General features: G+C 38.6%; 1 protein-coding gene across 5 annotated transcripts in view; it reads right to left on the minus strand.

The window, feature by feature from the left end:
* Positions 1-21,707, minus strand: part of NOL4 (nucleolar protein 4) — a 190,116-nt gene that overhangs the window by 83,905 nt on the left and 84,504 nt on the right. Inside the window, exon 1 of one of the 5 annotated variants that reach the window (XM_010401215.3) lies at positions 15,523-15,605. The exons of the other annotated variants lie outside the window; for them this stretch is intronic. The gene's annotated coding sequence lies outside the window, so the exon portion shown is untranslated. Of the gene's footprint in view, positions 1-15,522; positions 15,606-21,707 lie in introns of those variants that run through there. 5 annotated transcript variants of the gene reach the window in all.

A 21,707-nucleotide genomic window follows, 5' to 3' on the forward strand; every position in this document is an offset into this window, starting at 1 on the left:
TGTCAGGGGTAATTGATAGAACAAGGGGTAATGGCTTTAAACTGAAAGAGAGTAGGTATAAATTAGATATTTAGGATAGGAAGAAATGCTTTCATAAGGTACTGGAAAAAGTTGTCACTAGAAGTTGTAGATGCCCCATCTCTGGGAGTGATTAAGGGCATGTTGGATGGTGCCCTGGGCAACCTGGTGTAGTGGAATCCCATTCTGGAGTTCTAGGATTCTAATTCTCAAACAAAGATCTACAGTAATTTTTTTACTTCAAGTTAATGTCTTATCTACAGTAATTTTTTTACTTCAAGTTAATGTCTTATCACATTGCATTACAGCTTCCAGCTTCTCCTTCCAGATCCCACTGAGACCAGCAAGATACAAAGTGACACCAGCTTTATTTTTGAACACATGAGAATTCCAGATTCCTGCTGTGAACTTTCCAAGCTCATTGCAGTCATCACTACGTTAGCTTTTCTCCCTCCTTTTGAAGGAAACTTGGAAATGGTGGAAGAAAAGACAATGCCAAAGAAAGCCCAAGCAAACAGATGCTCTGAGTATGAGTTTTAATTCTCAGAACTATTGCATCCTTCACTTCAATTATCTGCCACAGACACTCACATTATCATGGCCAAATCTCTGCCAAAATCCAATTTCCCTGTATTTAACACCTTGGATTCTGCAAGGTGGTATCAGTGGCAGCTGGTATTTTAAGGACACTCTCATTTAGAGCAGGAAACTGGGTCTTAATTTACAGGAATGTTCTCCCACCAAGCAATGTCTAGATTTATGAATAGGCAAACAACATACATTGCTAGAATTAGAGATTCTTTTGTTATAAGTTAACATACAGTCGTTCTACCCAGAAAGAGCTGTCTTCAGACCAGATATGTCAAATGCTCAACACTGTTCTCTATAAGAGCGTTTTCTTAAGGAAAGCAAGTAGAAGTGTGCACCAAATCTGGCTGGAATAACAAGTTCATCAACACTTGTTTTCTGAGAGCACAAATTTAAGATCTGAACTCTGATGTAAGTGTTGTTGAAGTACTGTGAATCGCTAACCAAAGTACATATATATACTCTCACTTGTCTCCTTGAGAGAAAAGTCTCCAGATGTTCTAAAGGATCTCTTATCTATCAATTTCATACTCTAAATCACTCAGAATTTTCATATTCCTTGCAGGTAAGTCAGGAACGAGCTAGCAAGCCATTCTACATAAAGACAAATCTCAAATACATCCTCACCCTCTCTCAAATTACCTCTTAGCTGAGAATGCAATTAAGATTTAGAGCATGGTTTAATAGTTTATACAGCTGAGATTTCAGCGACCTGAAACATATTTTACTAGTCAATAATCCATAGCCTTGGGCTTCAGCTCTAAGAGCAGTAGTGTGGCACAGTCCTGCAATCATACAGCCACATGGAACTTCAGATCCACTGAAAGGGCAGATACCTATTTAGGAACCAGTCAAAAACAAGGGAAAGACAATTAACCTTACAACACCTTTGGCTAATTTGAGACAGTCTTGACTGCATGAGGGCACCCTACAAACCAAAACCATACCCGGTAATAATGAGTCCGATTAATCACATTAAAAGAATAAGGCACTTGGGGCCACTTTGTTCATTCTGCTCCAAGGAACAGAGATGGGAGAAGGCCACACATGCAGGCAGACACTGATGCCTGCAAATTCCAAGGCAGCAGGCACTCAGGTTAAATGAACATTGTGAGTGGGCTGCCTGTCGACAGAGCATCTCTGAGAGCAGCAAGATGGGTAACTGTTCCTTCTAAAAGGGGGAGATTGCAAGTGAATGAGCTGAGTGGGATGAGTGAGACTGAAACTTCTTGCTGTGCAAATGCAGGCTGTCATAACACCCACTCTTAAAGATTGTCTACCAAAATCCTGGATGATGAAGGTTGCTTTAATCTTCTTGGGCTCGATACCATCAGGCCAGACCTTGAAAACAGCACCTTACATCCTTAGCAATCCAATCCATTTGAATGTGGCCACTTGCAGGAGGCAGTACTGCAGACCAAAGAGTGACAGGTTCAAGACCAATTTTGAGTTACTATGCTGTTATCCTTAACCTTTGGCTTCAGTAGTGCATGTGCTTTATTTTCCTATGTTAAAATACAACTTTAAGGAAAATAGTATGCTGCATAAGCAAACATTATAAACTAAGTTAGTTACATTCCTTCCACAATTCCACAAAACCAATTCCACAACCCTCCTAATGGAAGATATTGAAAAAAAGACTCGACTGGTGGCAACAGACAGCAGGCAGTTTTGGGAGAGGAGCACCATGAATCAGACAAAAGGTGGCATACAGTGCTGACTCACAGAAACTTCCGTAGTATAGAATATTGCAGAGACTTTTCTAAATGAACTGATAAAAAGGCAAGGACACATTTCACTCCCACCACTTTTCACAAGGACTGTTTAATACCAATTTGTCACAGTTAGGTATTTGGTTATGCTTCATTTATATCACAAGTCATGTTTGAAGCATAAGTTCAATACATAACTTAAAAAGCCAGTCCAAATCAACTCTATCAATTCATCATCTCCATTCCCTTTCACATTGTTATACAGAACAGGGGTTGAATTAATAGAGGTACAAAGGTGATCTCAGACCTTCCCATTTCATAAAGCATAAGAATGGTCAGAGTTGGTCAGAAAAAAAATCCATTTAGTCCAATATCCTATCTCCTAATCAGTGGTTATTAGGAGATGTTTAGAGAAGAGAATAAGGCAAGCATATAAAATTCTTCCTCCTGTGGATTGCTGAGCCCTTAAGAATTTCAAACTCAAGGTCTTTCTGAGCAGGATGTAGCTTCTATGCTGAGGCATCATGCTGATGCTCACCGTGTTTTTTCTTCCAAGTATCCAGTCTTTCTTTGAACTTATATAAACCTCAAGCACCCTTCTCTGCTCCTCCAAAAAGTTACTGACATTATTTCTGTTTCCACTGTCCTGTACCAAGAAAACAAGGAACAGGAGTTAAGAGGTGGGCAAGAGCCTTTCCAGAGGATGGAGCAGGGTGATGTGCCCAGAGGTCAGTCCCTTTATTCCCAGTGAGACTGCATTTCCTCCATTACAAGAATATGTATTAATTGTCCTCTTCAGTTAACCTCAATAAGAACAACAATTATTTTCCTCCTTTTGACATATATGCTTTCCTGATGGGGTTGCCTTCTGTGAATTCAGCTATGGAACTCACTGCATTGGATTTAAATCTGAAATGTCTATCAGTTTCAGTGATGTTTATCAGCAAATTCCTTACTGTTATTTTCAGTGGTGGAGAAGTAGATCAGGAGCTACTTCATACGATCACTCACTGCACGAGTTTATGAAAAGAAAAGGGAACAAAGCAAACTGATCCTTAGCCTTGTCAACAAGAGTACAGTAAATATGATATACACATGCACATACACAGTGGAATCAGCATTAGCCAGGCTGTAAATCTTATTTCATTACTAAACAAACCTTCCAGTAATTCATGATTTTCCATGGGTAAACATCTCTTCTTGTTGGAGGCACAAAACAGGAAACTATTTTATTCAATTATGATGTTAAATAACAGAGCTGTGAACAACTGCCACTCCATGACATCAACAACTATCAGAAAAATAATACTGCCCTGTCAGTCACAGCATTACAGAAGGGCTCATTTATAAAGCTTCATGAGTGACTCGCACGCTTACTTCTTTGCCTGCAGAGCTACTGTCCCTGCACATGCACAGCAAGGAGATGGAGGAGCATGTCTGTTAGGAGGGTACTGCACACATAAATAACCAATTTGAAAGCTCACTGGGTGCCCAGTAGTCTTTTTACCACTGTGTATCCAGTTTGTCCTTGGTCTTTGACATTTACACTTCAAAACACATAGTTCTTACTGCCTCTGGGGAGAAAAATCCCTGGTTTTCCCCTTACTCTGGAGAAACCTCTAGGGTGCTTTTTGTGGCAAAGACTCTATCAAGCAGTTCTCAATGCAGAAATAATGCAATTCTTCTAAAGTTTTTATGACTCATATAGGATCATATTTGACAGGCAAAATGTCATCTGGCACCAAGAACACAGCTTAGAGCTCTATCTCTGGGCAAGCACTGCAGGAATATGTTCTCAGCCCAACAGCGTATGAGTGGTGCCAGAGGTATTGTCTTATGCTCACCCCAAAGAGGACTCCAGACTGCAGAACCATTTACTGATAAAAGCTAGGAACTGAGGAAGGCTGGGAGACAGGCAGGCAAAAACAGCTCAGGCAGGCAAACAGAACTCTTGTGTTTGAGGGTCACTAAAATTCCAACCCTGTACAGGGCACATCAGCAGCAAAGATGTTTGAGACTGCAACGTATTACGAAAAGGAGAAATATGAAGCTTTTTCTTTAAAAAAGAGGTAACCTAAGAGATCTTGCACTCTCCTATTCCTTGTCCAGCAGAAAGAGGCTTATGCTTTAGCATAAGCAACAGCTGCCACCGCTCCTGGCAGCATGAAGAATCTGGTGCTGTGCCAGCAGCAGATAAAGTGTAATATGTAGGTGCATGTTTTGTGTCTAAACGTTAACCCAAATGGAGCTGAGAGTAATTATGCTAAACTTATCTGCCATTTGGAGCTAATGCAGGTGTGTAGTGCTGAATTTTACTTCATCAGGATCTGCCAGAAGACAAAAGCAAAGAGGAGAGATCAAGCTGGAGTCATTTGAAGTTCTCTGCAGAGTGGATGCCCCCAAACCCGGAATTTTCAATAAAGCCCTTTAAAATATAGCCCACCAGCTTTAGTGTGTTGAGTGGATTCACACAGTGTTATCAGTCTGTATTTCTTTCTGGAAGGGTGAAGCCTTGAGCACAAGCAACATAAGTTATTGCTTGACAGCTCTGCATCCCCTCAGCAAATTACTGCATACTCTTCCATAGGAGCAGAAAGGCTCTGGAAAGGCTCATTATACCCCCTTCATCATTAAAACCGGGAGAGAAAGGAGGAAGAAGCCGTAAGAATGAACAGAAATGGCTGCTTTGAGCTTCATATGTCCTTATCAACATTTAACCCACATTCTGACTTGGGCCCCCAAACTTTACAGTACAAATTGCTGGATTTGCCTGTTTGCTGTATTCCTAGCAGGGAACTTAATAGAAGTTTTCTCTTGAAATAGGAAAAATCGTTTGTCTGTTAATATTGTGTTTGTCACTAGATGACTACAGCAGAGTAGAAATGAGGAAAAATCTTACCTACCCAACCAAAAAAAAAACCAAAGAGAGAATTGGGAAAATATGCCAATATAGCCCCAGCTGTACAAAAAGCAAGAGTTCTGCTGAAGTTCAATGGATGCTATTATTGTATTTCAAGTTTTATTTTAGAACCATTCTGAAGAAGGCTTGCAAGCATCCTTTATTTTATATCTGTAATTTATACACTGTGTCAGTAGTTGCCAATTGCTATTTAGGTGCATAAAACAAAGAGAACTGAGATCAAAGTGCCCTGTCAGCCCAATATTTTGAGTACCTCTATAATAATAAAAATAGTTCAATTCAGTTGACAGCATAACTCTCAGTAACAATATTTCTACAAATAGTTCACACTCATTATACTCTTCATCATCATCTTTGTCACTCTGTAGTTCAGGATTTCAAAATTACAATCTAACTTTATTGTTTGGTTGGTTTTTTACACAGAAAAGTATAGTTTAAAGACTTGTATTACTTAAAGCAATTTTATTGTTACTTACAACTGCATACTAAAAGCTAGAACATGAAAATTCCTCAAAACTAGAAGTGAAAACATTTCCTACAATTTTCTTTCTTTTTTCTAGTTTTCATTTTATAATGCTGGTAAAATCAAGTGGGTTTTTGCAAAATATTTGTTTTTCACTCTGGAACAATTCTGTCAGATCCTTTCCAGTCAGTTGTCTCCACTCACATTAACAGAGATGCTTTCAGGAAAATTTCCTACCTCAGCAGAGAGTAAAGTAAGTGTCTCTGATATTCACATACAGAAATTCAGTTTAAAAATAGGTAATAAACATATAATTGGGAAGAAGTAGAAGAAAATTATGTGGAATAGGAAGTAGGAACTTACAGCCTTTGTTCTTCTATGCAGTTCTAGCATTATCAACAGTGAATTAAAACTTCCTCAATACATTAGGAAAGTGGATGTTAGTGAATCTGAGAAGTATGCAAGTGTAGGACTCTGTAAGGGTTGCTCTTTCCTTATTTAATGGCTGTGATGTAATTAAGGTTTTTGCTTTGACAGAGTGTCCATGACTCAAGTATAGGACTCTATTACAGATAAGTCAGTTTAGAAATTCAAAGAATTCCAGAGCTTGGAAAGCTGCTATTACAAACTTCAGCAAATAACCATATCTGAGGGATATAAATGACCTGACCCTGTTCAATTCTGTTTGCTTTTTGTTCTGCCACTTTAAAATGCTTATAAATGTCCATGGCAGCATGTACATATTTTTTTTCCTGCCTTGAGCATGCCAAGGGTAACAACAGTAAGTGGTCTCCTCACTGCTTAAATGAAAACACTATTATTGTCACACAGGACAGCACTGGATAACAAACTTGGCCTTTCTTCATCTGGCAAGCAATCATTTTTGAATGGTTATATCCATTATGCTTTCCTACTGTATTTTTTACTGTATCAAGTGTAAGTTAAAAATATTCAGCATCTACAATGCCTGAGTGCCAGCCCTAACACCAAAAGAATACAAAGAGTGGTGTGGATGTTGAAAGCTTGATGCAGAGAAATTTTCCAGCTTTCTGCCAGGATCCCTGTGAAAGTGTTGCTTTCACACTCATGCTAGCTGTAAACAGTGAGAAGTTTTTGTAAATAATACTTTTATCTTGTCACCTGTAGTTTGTTATGCAGCTTGTTATGTTACTGACTGGAGAAATATTTTGAAATGAGTGTTGTAGGGTTTAACCAATCATTCTATGAGGTGGATGGTCAAAGGACCAATAACCTTATGCCATTCAAGCAAACCAGGTTATATAAATTAATTTGGAAATTATTAAATTCCATTCCATTCCCTTCCTGGACTGGACTGGAGTATGCTGCTTTTTTCGCCGTCCCTGGTACAACAGCAACAGGGTGGTAAGAGTCAGCAGTGCTACCTGAACACAAAAATATTGCCACTGAGGTAAAGGACACAAGCCTATTTGGAGCCTGTCTAGCATTCTGACTACCATTATAAGGCAGAAAAATAAGCAGTGCTGATGACTGACCTCCCTTTGGTCTGAAGTATTTGTCTCAAGTAGTGCATGCCGAAACTGCCAAAAGAGGCATTATACAGGCATTATCATACTCAAGATATTAGAACCTGCTTGGAAGTTTACAACAGTTGATGTTTTTTCCTACTAAAAAACTATATGGCCCAAGTCAGCAGAATCCTGAAATATGTAATATAACTTGAGTTGAAAAATGGCAGATTTGCAAATCTATCCACAAGCATCCACGATGTGAGGAATTTGACACCAATTGAATGTTATTGCACAGAAGATAGAAGACCTACCATGAGGTATTAACACTACAGGAAGGTTTCTTCTGCCTTCATTAAAGTCACCACTTTTAAATCCCAATTTACCTCATAACCCTACAGATGCTGACTTCCAATCTGACTAACAAAATAAAAACATGCCTTTTCATGTTCAGAAATTATTTTCAGGGAAGATAAAAATCAACCATGTTTTTTCATCAAAGTCAATAATTTTTTTCACAATTCTCAAAATATTGATGGTATAGATGAGCATTTGGTCACACATTGGCTAGCAACAGACTACAATAAGAGGTAACTGAACACACACACAAAAAAGGAATGATTTTGCTAGATGGCCTGTTGTCACAATATTTCTGGTGGGCCAAGTAACTATGATTCAGAGCCCAGAAACTTCAGAAAGCCCAAAGGATCTGACAGATAGTTCTGGCATATCCACTGCATATCCACATATTCCTCACCATAGCTGTGCACTTGAAATTTTCATTGCCAAGCCACCTGACTAAGCAACGCATCTCTTGTTCCAAGCTTTCCCTCACAGTGCAATGCAGTGGACTCTGCTTGACTGGGGAACAGAGCAAGTATGAGAGCGTGTAATGAACGAGATTGGAAATGGAAGACTAAAACTTGAAAACTACTTGCACTTGAAAACTTTTGCATGAAGACTATCGTTTTACATTTCCATTCTGGGAAGATAATGCCAACAGAAACATGACAGGTTCTTGAACTTAATACAGTTAGTAACTTTCAAAAATTTTCTTCTCATTAAGCACAGTCAATTTGCCCTTGATGAAACACCACTGAGAGCTAGACTCAAAACCAGATTACTCAAAAAGGCCAGAAAGCAGGGCAAACAGAATACCACCCTCCAGAGCGAAACCATGAGCTGTTTTGCAGTTCTTTGCAGACTGGAGAGATTTCTTAGGAAATAAAATAACTAGTCCATGGTTGTAATTCACTTAAGGGCTTCTGTTAGAGCAGCAAAATTCAGGAATGGGACAGTCCACACAGAGTAATTGTTGGATGTGCTTTTCCTGTGCTTTATGCTACTGATAGGGTACCCTTACCAATGGCATTTAAGAATGTTTTAATCACAGCAAATCACTACTTTTCTGACTAAAATTTCAACTATTAAGGTATAAATTGTTGTAAAAGGTCAGAGCACTAAAATGGGAGAGAATAAAACCTTACCAAAGAGTCCAACTGTAACACCTACTTGGCTTCCTTATGATATGGAATAAAGAGCAGCAAGAAATTGTAAAAGATGACCACTTGCTGAGCTGGCTCAACAGATCTGTGTGTGGAAACCAGCAGGCTGCTCCTGGTAAATCAAGAGTTCTGTCCACAGATGATTTTCTCTGTGGCAAAGCTAGCTTGGGGAGGAAGGGGAAGCCTAGAGTAAGAGCACTCACAGATATGCTTGGTGTTATTTTAAATACAGAAGTAAAGATGAAGATATTTCAAAATCTGCTCTATAATTTGTTTTCCCTTTGCAATCTGTAAACAAGATTATTTGGCTCATGGTATGCTTTATATTTTGACAGGATCAGCATTGTATAGCTCCTTTAATCTAATTGAAATGCACATTAGAAACAGAAACAGGTGTATGACAAACATACATCTGGATAGCAGACCTCTTCCCAAGCTTTCAGAAAACTTAGAAAATATAGTGTTTGCAAAAAAACAATTATGAGAATGAACAACACTTCTAATAATCTTTCTTCTGCTTAGTTAAACTGAAAATGTCCCTCAAAACAACAGCATCCTGACAAATTCTTTCAAATCCTAGATCATTACTTTGCAATTCCTAACATCCCCTTTATAAACTGATCACCTTCCTTCCTAAATAATTACAAACTAGTTCTGAGGGAACTGGGTTTTCCAGAAGCTTAGTTTAAACTTTTTGGAAGCAGAACATTGATCTGAAGATGGATGTGAGAATAGATTAACCTTATTTCTTCTGCGTGGAAAGCTTTTACCAGAGCATCGAGCAGAAAAGTCACGCTTGCTGAAATACTATTTCAACCTTGATCATGAATAGAATGTTATTTCTCATAAATATTAAGGGGGGGGGGGGGAGTGGGAAGAGGGTGCTTTATCTTTTATATCCAATGCAAGAGCAAACATCAGGACCAACACTCAAAGAAGTGAAATGCCTAGCGTGTTCTCCTTCACAGCACACAAGCAGGTTTTTCCTTCTCTGCAATTGCAAATAACTGCCATCGGAAGAAATGATACAATCAATGCAACAATGACAAAAAACCAACAACCTAAAGGAGAGCTGTCAATGGTAACCACACTGCAATCAAATCTATTAACTGCACTTCAAACACAAATTTGATTGTGAAGGTTTGTTGCTGATGGCACCTGGTGATCCAGGTAGGGCACCTTTCTGAGTCTGTTCCATATTCTGCATGTAGGAATCATCAGAAACTTCAGAGCTAGATATTTAATTGGTCCCCAAATAACAAAACAAACTAGGGAAAGCATGACTTTACTACTCCTGATTAAGCTACTGTGATGGGCTCCAGCATACAGAAAAATATTGACACAGCTGGATTGTTCAAAATACATATGTCAGTTCAGATACTTAAATTTCACCTGTCTAAGCAAAGAAACAGTTACCATCTTTGATTCTGCAAAACATGAATAAAAACATTTTGGAGGACTCAAAGCACAGTCTTTCTAAAAGAAAAACCCTTTCTTTATTACCCCATGTCAAATACAGTGGCTCCAGTACAGGAGCATTTAGAAGGTGGTCTAAGGCTATCATCTTCTTTAGAAAAGTCTGCAATACCTGAGAGATATTCTTGGCATTCTCCTTTATGTGAACAGATAAATGGAGATTTTCTAGTTCCTGGTCCTGTCGGTCAATTTCACCCTAGGAAAAATGCTCTTGGAAGCTTTTGAAATGCTGGTCCGAAACCTTTTAGGCTCACTCAAGAAGCCTTTGAAGATGAAAATTTTCTCAGAACTGCTTTAATTTCACATTATCTTCTGTTGAAGAACACCTGGGACAGTTCTAATTTGAAATATTTTCAAAAAATGCCAAAACCAGTTGAATAATGTGGTGACAAGCACTGGAAATCACTGAGATGAAGCCCCTTTTACATAGATGTCATCAGCCGATTCTCAAGTGGCCTGTTTTCTCAAAAAAACATTTATTTTTAACTTCAGCACTGCAATCTGCAATTTCTGGAGATTCCTACGCTAGGAGTCCCTGCAAAACTCAACACCACAGCTGGTGATGCAGGAATTTAAGATAAAACACAGGGATCAGAGTCTGAGCTTTTGTATCAGACATGAACGTCTGCTGACAGCGCAGTCGTAGACAGTAAAAAGGACTGACGCTGTTAATGCATCATGTGGTAACCACAATAGAAGCCATTAAAAACAATCTTCAGTAGTTTATGTAGCAGTAAAGAGCAGAATGGAAGGACATTAGTGAATATCACAGCACTCTTGGTCTTAGACTTGAATATCCAAATGATAGTTTTGATCAGATCCCATTTAGTTTGCTGCTGACTGAAGGCATTCACAAATCACAGGTGCAATCAGTTGTTGCCATCAACCCACACATACAGCACTTGTCTGCTCCTCAGTGTGGTTCAGAAAACAATTTCAATCACAACAACTAGAGAAATGCCAAATTCAAAGTTACTGATTATTCACCTACAGAGAGACCATTAAAGCATTCCACACAATAATCTATTGTCAAAAATGAATTTGCAACGATGAAATAAAATACGCTACATGTGAAAAGATCAGTCACTCGTATCCTGAGCTCATATTCATCTTCCTATCCCTTGTAAAACTTCCAGTGGACTCTTCTGACAACAGAACAACAGAAACCCTGTATTCCTATTGTATAACTTTCTACTGCAGTTGCAATTTTGGTATTATTCGTATTGATATTTTGATATTTGGATATTTGGAATCTAAAAAAAACCCAAAAAATGTAGCATTGCCCTAGAGGATGCATGTATTTCTCTCATCTTCCTTATAGCTGTCACGACCTCACAAACAACCTCTGGAGAAGACCTAAAATACTCAGATTACTATGAATGACAGCAAAAAAATGAGAATAATGGAGCTGCAACACAAACAATTGCACTCCTTTCAGTATTAGGGCTGCCAGATAAACTGCATGTAGTATCTCAATTACTGTTAGAAAAGAGAGCTTGCCCAGGAATTCTTGGTTTCTCTCCCTTTGTGTTTGGCCCTGTTAAAAATTAACATTGGTGTTTTGCTTAGCTCTTCAGCTAATATTAAGGACTTACTATGCAGCAAGCCACAAAGCCAGCAGCACAGCACTGAGAAAGCACTTTTTAATTGACTGCTAGAAAGCTGGCCAGAAGAACATCACACACTGGGCTAAGATCTACCTTTGGATGCATATGATCCTAATCTCACTAGAGTCAACAGGAGCCAACGTGTGCAGCCTGGGAAGCAATTTAGTCCATTAAATTAAGGCAATTTACATACAATTTGTGGCTTCAGAATTTTATTTTTGAGGGGGAAAGGAAGACAAAGGAGGTTTAAAATAATCAAATATTCCCATGCGGATGGCTATTACTGTTTCAAATTAGGACAAACTTTAAACTCAAAAGGTATTTTAAAGCCTTTCAGATTTGTTTGAAATAAAAAACTGATCGAAATATTTGAGTTCATGTTTAAAGACATAAAAAACCCAATAGATCTAAAATTCCCATTTCAATTGAAGGGACACTTCTTTCATTGAGGTCCACTTCTGCTACCATCAAATTGACCATTTACAGTGTCTTTGGAAACATTATATATATATATATATATATATGTACATTTTAAAGGAAATAAAGAGGCAGAGATGCCTCAGGAAATAAGATGCCTTGCAACCAAGAAAAAATATGATCACTACTACTGTTTTCTTATTAAAATGTGTAGGATAAATCTCTGATATGGAGAGACACACACACAGTGCATGTGAAGTCTATATACAGTATAAAGTGATTTCTGTTACTGATTTAATGAGAATATCAACAGCAAGATCCCTTCTGGGACAGAATAAAGTTTGTGACTTTGTACTTGTAGATGTTAAAAGATAGACAGGTTCTGCAAGGTGCACTGTACCACCCAGGAAGTGCTGAACATCTTACCTATTTTTCCCTGAAAGAGAATCTCAGTGAAAGAGAGACAAATTGTTAGTCATGAATTCCAAATGGAGGCTGTAGGCAGAAGCTGTGCTGTACAAGTTTTGGGGGCTATTTTTGCAATAGTGAGAAATGTTTCAAGGAAATAGAGTGACACACTACTGACAATATTTTTCTGTTTGGTGCCATAATTCAAAACCTTTTTCTGGTGAATCAGAATATACATTAAATTATCCTACTTACTTTTATGCATGGAAAAGACGCATCAGAGAGCATTATGTTACCAAGTTCAACATCTAGTCAGCAGACAGCCTGAGCACTGGGACACAGTGGAACAGGGAGAAGGCAGTTCAGGAAGAGTGTAGTACCTGCTGGGAGCAGGAATGCTGGGCAAAAAAGGAATGAAGGGAAAAGCTTGGGCAGAAGACTCACCCACTGCTGTACGGAAGCCAATAACTCACAGAACAAGAGCTCACCAAAGAGAAGCCCTGGTAAAACATGCAAGTTCTGGGGTTTTTTAGAGTTTAGAAACTTTGGCTTTTGTGTATACAGCAAGCAGAGTCAACTCTGCTTTTTTGTTTCCAGTAACTCAAGGAATTTCAATTTAACTGAAACAGAGTTTATACAGGAATTTCCTCAAGTTTGGTGGCCTGGACTCCTGAGTGTGAGCAGTCTCTACCAACTGTACCTGCCCATGTGCAAAACAATCCCACTGCTACAAGGAGCATTCACACCCTTTCCGTGGAAGAGAATGAGAACACAGGCTATGGGTTTGGATGCATGCTTTGAATCCCACTGCACCTCCACTGTCTAGAAATGCACAAAAGAAATTCAAGTCCCTTTGTGAAAACTCCCAATAAAACTTGGACCAGTTTCCTAAAATCACACACTTTGTAGAAGACAAAATAAGCTTAGATAATGTTTAGCCAGAGAACATTATTCCATTTAGCACAAGTTAAATGCTGGAGAAAAATAAATGGAAACAAATCACGGCCTTGAGATTAAAAATATCCAACTTTTTGGTTAATTAATTTAATAAAATGACACACGAGGTAGAAAATCTGTGCATTTAACAATCTCAGTTATTTTAAATGCTATAAACAGCCAAAAACCTATCCTCACAGAGGTGGTGAAAATATACAGTGAAACCTCTGGCAAATCTTTCCCAGTGTGTTTTTTATCACAGAAGGGACTTTTTAATCACTAATTTAATTTGACAGATATCAAGAAATAATTTCATAGTGCTCTTTCTAATTAAGCATTTATTTGATGAATTTGCTCATACCCTGATCCCCACGTTGCTTGGCATTTCTGTGGAATCTCTATCACGCATATGTCCACCACAGATTCAAGGGTCGGCCTAAATAATGGCTTAAAGCTTCCATACTCTTTGTGTTTATTTCTATGGTCCTCCATAATAGATGTACACTGGCTACTGAGTTTTTAAACTGCAAAGAAGACAGACAGTTTCTTTGATTATCATTGTTCTGACTATTTGGTAAACTAGCCCAAAAAAAGAAGTTTGAAGAGAAGACTGTTCTTACACTAACCAATCTGGAGCTTATGACTCTTCCTGAGCTGTCCTGGGAGGGAGGAGAAAACAAACATCACTGTTCTTAACTACCCATGCCATGAACCCAAGTCTCTGGAAAGGCAACACAGTGCTCTTTTATCATTTCAGTCAAGATGATTCTGCTTTTAGCTCTATAGACACACAGAGAAATATAACATACGCTGTTTCTTTAAGCAGACTGAGTGTGTGTTTACTAGGATTTTTCAGCAATAAGCTTTTTAGGTAGGAAGAAAATACCTATCCTGCAAGGTGAAAACAGATCTTTAACTTCCTCGGTGTTGTATTATCATGAATCACTCATGGGCCTGATTAAAACAAGGACTCCACTTGTCTGCATATGTATATGAATGTATGTATTGCAAAAACACACAAGCATGCATGCATTTTGTACATGTAAAACACATATGCACATTAGATCTAAGAGGATACTGATATATAGAAAATAACCATTAAATAATTATAAGGGGTTTTTTTGATTAAAAACAGAAAAGGCATGCATACTAAAAATGCAAGAATACACAGGCTGAACATATAAACTCTGGTGGAAAAATTAGTTTAGGAAAAGCTGACAGTAATAAAAAGCAGACAGTTAAAATCTTACTGCAAACAGTCTAATTTAAAGCTGGGAATCTTGATCATCTATTACAGTGAAATGCAGGATCATATCAAAGAAAGGCAGAACATTAAAATAACCAGAAATGGAAAAGCTAGAATATCCTCTGTTTAATTCTACCAGCAAGAAAACAAACACAAATTTTACATGCTGCATCATGTCATACACCACCTTAATTCAGCTACATTAAAATGAGTTTTCCTCAAAGAAAAGCTCATATTATGACTATACCTTTAAAAAGCTCATGTTTTCACTGTCTGGGTTTTTATATGAAGAAAAAACAAGACTGAATCAGGAGTTGTAAATTTTTATACTTAATTTGATAGTTCAGCACTTTTGCAGTTGAGTTTGCAGCACACACAGACCAGTTTCCTCACACTTTCCCACTTATTTTTCAGCACTCAGGAATTCTTAAGCACACTGCACAGTGCATACACAATTTGTAAGGCATGCCCATCATCACTTGTTCAGCTTGATGCACCAAATGAGACACGCTTCAGGTTTCTATGTGCGCATCTCACAATGATGTTTTAAAATTTTATCACCTAGTTTCCAGGGAACTGAGGCTTTGAATCTATATTTGAAATACCACCTGAATGGGTGAAACACATTGGTATTCCACACACAGCCTCCTGCTGTCATTCCACTGCTGGCATGGGACAGTCTTCACCAAGACTTAGAAAACCTCATTCAATATTCCTCTCTGGAGGATCTGACACTTACTGTGAATTCTGCTCTTCAACTTAAATACCAGTGTCTGTGGCAGGCCAATTCTATCATTGCAGATACAGCATCCCTCAGGCGAGGTCCAACCTTTCTCTTGCAGTGCACCCAGGGATTAGCTTGACTTCCCCTAAATTCTCTCCAGTGCACAGTACAAGCTAATCTTTCCTGTAGGAAGTAGGAGATGGGGTTGCCATGACAACAGAGCACATTCTAGCAGTGGGACCACTGAGATGAGCTGAAAAGACGACAGTGAAACATGCACTCAGCCTTCCTCCGGGGCTACGGGCTTCTTCCTCCAGGATTTAATTCCCCTGCAAGTTTACTGACAGGCTAGGAGGTTGATTAGCTATGTATTTTGCTGTGGGGAGATTACTAGTTAAGAATATGGTTGAGAGATCATAGCATTATTTAATGAAACTGCCATCCCTCCTTACATTAAATTGCTGATTTAAGTGTGGCTGCTTTTAAACCACTACTCTTTCATACACATTAGTCCTACACTTGGTCCACACTAATATCTCACTGTAATACAGTCACAAGCCGAGTCCTGTGCTTCAGCTTCGGTTTTCCAGCATATTAGGCACGCTTTTATGCTCATACACACACATGCTTATACACACACATGGACACAAAGAGCTCAGTGTAACATCTGTGTTTGGAGCTTAAAGGGTTCTGCCGATGGGGGAGGGGGCACCGAGAAAAGCAAGGCACAGCAGCCACGTGTCTCATACAAACGACACAACAGCCACAGTAAGCTTTGGGAGCCCTGTTCATCAGGCAAACGAAAATTGAGTAATCTATACTGTAAATATCAGCTATTTTCTGCCCCAGAATAATGTCTGAATCCTACGCTTTAAAGATTTTTTTCTCAATGAGAATAATAGAAAGCTTTTTTAGTTCCTGCCTTTCAATTATTTACACGTTTTTAATTGCTCAATCAAATTTTCATGCAGAGAGTTTTTCTTTGTGTTTTAATTTCTCTTGCAAAACCACACAATGCATTATTGTGGTAAATTCCTGGAGGCTGGATCATGACTGTGTCTTCTCCTGTTATTTCAGAAACAAGCATGTCTCAGTGAGCTTTTACCTTAAAGACACAGCAACCGAGAATTTTCAGTTTCTAATCATATTTGCAAAACATTCATTTGCCCAGGACAGATTCCTGTCTCCTTTGTGCCTTCACTTTTGAGCATCTAACATGTGCAGCCACACACTCAACACCCCCTCATCAGGCAATGCCAGTCCCCTCAGTACATGTAAAGGCTTAACCCATCCAAGTACAAAAGAGCTGTAGATGAGCCAAATCCACACCATCTGAGTCCACTTCTCTCTCTGGAAATTTTAAAAGAACAGAACCTCCATGAAGGTCTCTGACACAAGAAAGAGAAGGAGCCCAGGGGTTGCATTTAGCCAGAACTCCTGTAGGCAGGGAAGGTGGGGGTGGATGAAACAGTGGGAAGATGTACAACAGCTTTCCCTCTAAAGCAAGTTATACAGGACAGTTGGCAGGTTAGTCCCAACTAACTTAGCCTTGGCAAACCACATAAGGCCAAGAATTTGGCTGGAGAGGGAAGGTGCCATGTTGGGGAGGAACCCTGATGACCGGAATGTGTAAGAAAATTTTTGGGAGGTCTGGGAGGATGGGGGCATGTGGAAGCCTGGGCCAGGATCTCCAAATGATCATCAAATCACTGGTTTTATCCTGGTACTACACTAATTGTATTTGCAGTGAGAAGCCCTCTGACAAAACCCAACCAAAAAAAGCCCCTACAATTCCCATGGCTAGGCAATATTACACCTCCATAATCTTGAAAAGTATCTCAGTGTTACACAACCCTTTAAAGTTTTACCTTAATTTGGATTTTAGCATGTCGGGAATATATATATATATATATATATACAAAACAGTCTCCCTCAGAATCTGCTGGCTCTGACTCATCCCACAGCTTGCTATGAAGATGAATTACACCACACAGTATAGCACCTGTATTTATTATCATCTAATTAGTGTTAGGATTTACTTTTTTTTTCCACTTTTCCACTCAAGTTCTATCCAACTGGAGAAATGCCAAATCATGTAAGCGACATATGGTTTTGCTTTTGAAATCATCCAGCCAGAATTCCCAAATACTGCAAAATCTTTGCCTAAATAACTTTTGGCTTGAAAGACAATATTTTACACCTTCAATTCCAGTGGGAAACACTGATATTTGTAGGTATGCAAATTGGTTTTGAGGAAAAAGGGCATATAATCAGATGTTGAATGATGTTACAGATTTTTCCTGTCACATGCTGTCTCCACACAATGTGAAAAGAACAGTTAACAGCAAGATTAATGCTGTGAAAATAGCTAAACTACTATTATGGTTAATGAAAGTAAGGTTCTGTTTCTTTTTTGTTTCACAAGCTATGACTGTAGAAATCAGTAAATATTGCCCTAGAATGCAAACACTCATTTCTCAGTGCTCATGTGCAGATCTTCCATTCAGTAATGCTGCATCCTGTTTCTGGAAATCCAGTCTTTCAGCCAGATACAAAACGTAAGTATGTTCCTTTAGTTGTTGGATAGGGAATGGATTCCCCTGTTGGCACCCTAAATGAGTAGCACCCGGTTACTAAATTGGGTTCCAAATTATTCTTGACCATATTCTTTTTGTTTCTAGCAAAAACATCTTGTGTTTTATTTCAGATGAATACCCAAATCATTCTCTCAGCAGGAATACACCCTCTTACACACATGTGAAGTAACAAAAGCAATTTAAATGAGTGACGTTTGGAGATCTCCTGGAACATCCAAGAGCTCACAGGCATTCCTATTGCATCCATATATCCCTGGGTATATCCAGGAAAAAGCAACTGTTTTGGTGAACCCAGGTAGAGCATGCCAGAACAGGGGATAAGATAAAATGAAAGCTGAGGACATATGTTTAAGTAGTCTACTCTAACTAAGAAACAACATTTAAGTGTAACATACCAGGATGAAAGCAGCACGCTTCTAAGACTTGAGTAGAATAACCATGTCTAGGTCCTCAGCAGAAAATGCCCCCAACTCCTCTCATAGGTCTCTCCTAGCTTTTTCAAAGGTAGAATCTACGTTTATCAAGACTGGAGTCCGAGTTTTGCTCTCTGTTTACCCTCTTGCTTGGAAGAGGATGAGAGGTGAATACACAACAGCCCCTTCTCCTCTCAACAGGACACCTACAGTTTAAAGACAAGATGTGGGAGCTCAGAAGACACATCCTGTCCTACGTTTCTGCATGAGTTCACAGCTTTGGCCTCAAATGAGGAGTCTGAGGATTTCACATTGAAAATAAACACGAAAAAAGACAGGAAAATAAAACTATATATAGGTTCAACATGAAAGGTGGACATGAGAAAGTGAAGGTTTTTGTCTTGATTTCCTGTCTTTTTCTTGACTATGCTGCTTAACTGTGAAATCATAATTGAATTCTCATTTTTATTATATAATTTCTATACATAGCTGTTCACAGAGTCCTTTGAAACCTGTGGATGAAAGGAAATATCACTCTTTTTTTTAAGAACTATTCATTTGAGATTAAACAGTGCTAAATGCTGAGCCCTGAACAAAAGGTTTAAGCACATGTAAGTCTTGCTGAAATAGAGCAACAGTGCCCAGTACTTTACAGGATCAAACCTGTGATTTGGGGCTTTAAATCCCCTAATTCCCTACCCTTTCCTTTCTCTTTTTAAATATGTCTTGGAAACTGAGATCCTGCTTTTGTCAGATGAATTTGTTACACAGAACAGAGTGACCTTCAGTCCTTGTGCAGTGATACATCAAGCAGCAGCCTACACCAGTGCAAGCTGTACCACCACCTTCTGACAGCAAACACTCAGACTTCATATTCTGAGCACAGAACTAATGGCACAGAGATGATCACCTGCATACACCTTAATTTGAAAATGAAAAAGACAGTTTTGCTATTTTGCTTCAAGACTGTTACAAAATTGTTCTTAAACACAATCTGGTTTATGAGTTTTTTTTAAATGTGTCAAACAATTAAGCATTTCCCACCTGTAATTTTACCACTGGGTCATTTAAGCAATCAGGACCGCTCACATTTTGTTTCCATCCCTGTAGTTTCTCTCAGTTCACTGACTTTACTCAAGGTTTACAAATAGGAGTAGGTATCAGCAGAATCAGTGTTCATGAATTTTGAATCAAATTATTTTGTAAGTAATGACACTTTTCAGAGGATAGGATTTTTTAATATTCAAAATGATAAAAAGTGCTGTGATTTCATTCTAATAGACAAAGGAATTTATACAGAAAAACTAAAACAGTCTGTACTTGTAAAATTCTAATACAATTTTATCCTTTTAAGCAAATGCTTTGCATTTTATGAATATAGTGTAAAAATGTAGAAGTACTCGTTGAAGGGATAAAGCTACCCCATTGTGAGACATGGACAACACTGAACAACATTAAACTGAATTATTTCTACACTGAGATCATAAATGCAAGATGAGGTCAGATGTCTCAGGAAGATGTTCTTTTCTCTAGACTGTAAGATTAGTTTATCAGATTGGGAGTGGTGGAGAGACCTAGAAAGATAAAAGTGCTCTTTCAAATGTCTGTTGCTTCTACAGCTTCTAAAAACTGAATTTTGTAACTTTTTTAAACAGGCAGTGGGATTGGACTCAGAAATCTCCAGAGATGCCTTCTAAATTCACATATTCTGTGATTCTGTGAGTTACATTGACCACTTTGTGGCAGTACAGTCTTTGGTGAGTGAGACCAACAGTAAAAGATTACACCATACTTCTGTCTGATGGACATTCTTACTCAAAAAGAGGATATAAGAAAATAACAATTACTTTGAAATACATAATATTTCCAGCAATAAGCCCTTAACAGTCTTCTGCAAGAGGAAAATAACAGATATATTCTCCCAACCCTGACACAAGCCAACAGCCACAGGCATGATGGAGGAGAGGGAGCATGTTTCCCTGACTCATCCTCCTGCCATCCAGCTCCATTTTCACAGAATCCTGGAATCAATTAGTTTGAAAAAGAACTCTGAATCATTGAGTCCAACCTTTGACCAATCAACACCTTGTTAACTAGACCATGGCACTAAGTGTCACATCCAGTCATTTCTTGAGCACCTCCAGCGACAGAGATGCCACCACCTCTCTGGACAGTCCATTCCAATGTTTAAAAACCCATTCCATGAAGAAATTCCTCCTGATGTCCAGGTGTTCCAGTGCTCAAGCTTGCAAACCCTGACCCTTTTCTGAACCACACACACACAGGTGTACCCTGCACTAGCCACAAGCTCAGCGAATCTTTCACACAGTAACACTTTTGATTCCTAACTGGTTTGAGCTCCTGATGCTTCATCACTCCACAGGACATTGTGTTACTGTGCTCCTGCAGAGAAGCCCTGTTCTTCAGGACAGTTTTGTACCAATGTGACCAGTGAAGGCCTCTGATTTTTTTCATCTACAGCTCCCTGGATACCAGCTGCAACATTGCAAGAATCACATCTGCTACCTTCCATTTCAATGAAAGATGCTTTGAAGGTCAGATCAATTTTTCTCTACCTAAATATAAGTGTGAGCATTAAATTCTACATTCCCAGTTAGGAAATTCAAGGCACCTGTACTTAAAATATTTAAATTAAGTACGATCTGGGTACTATCACAAAAAGGTTGCGTTCAGCACCATGTAAATTTGGACAAATGCAAATGTTCTGAAATGTAGAACCTATTCACGCTGAGAGATAACAGAGCTCATTTACAAACGTATGTTTTGCAAGCTCAGTGCTCTTGCTGACATACAGTGTTGAAGTATACTCTGAAGTTGTAGCACGAAACCTGTCAGAGTTCAAGGAGTGCCTGGATGACACTCTTAGTGATATGATTTATGTTTAGACAGTTCTGTGAGTTCTGACAGTCCAGGGAGTTGGACTTCATGATCCTTATATGTCTCTTTAAACTTGAGATATTCTATTGTTCTCTGATTCTAATATTTACCTTTAACACTATTAAAGAAGCAAATTGATTTGTGTTTATTATTGTGAATTTTGCTCTACAGGCTCATGCCTTCATGCATAAGCTATCCAAATGGGCAAGGTATCATGCAGTTGGTTTCAGACAAAAAAAAATTAAAACATCCAGGGTATTTACTGTTTTATTATTTCAGTATTATCATTTCA

This window comes from Corvus cornix, chromosome 2 (genome assembly GCF_000738735.6).
Source record: "Corvus cornix cornix isolate S_Up_H32 chromosome 2, ASM73873v5, whole genome shotgun sequence".
Classification (NCBI taxonomy): Eukaryota; Metazoa; Chordata; class Aves; order Passeriformes; family Corvidae; genus Corvus; species Corvus cornix.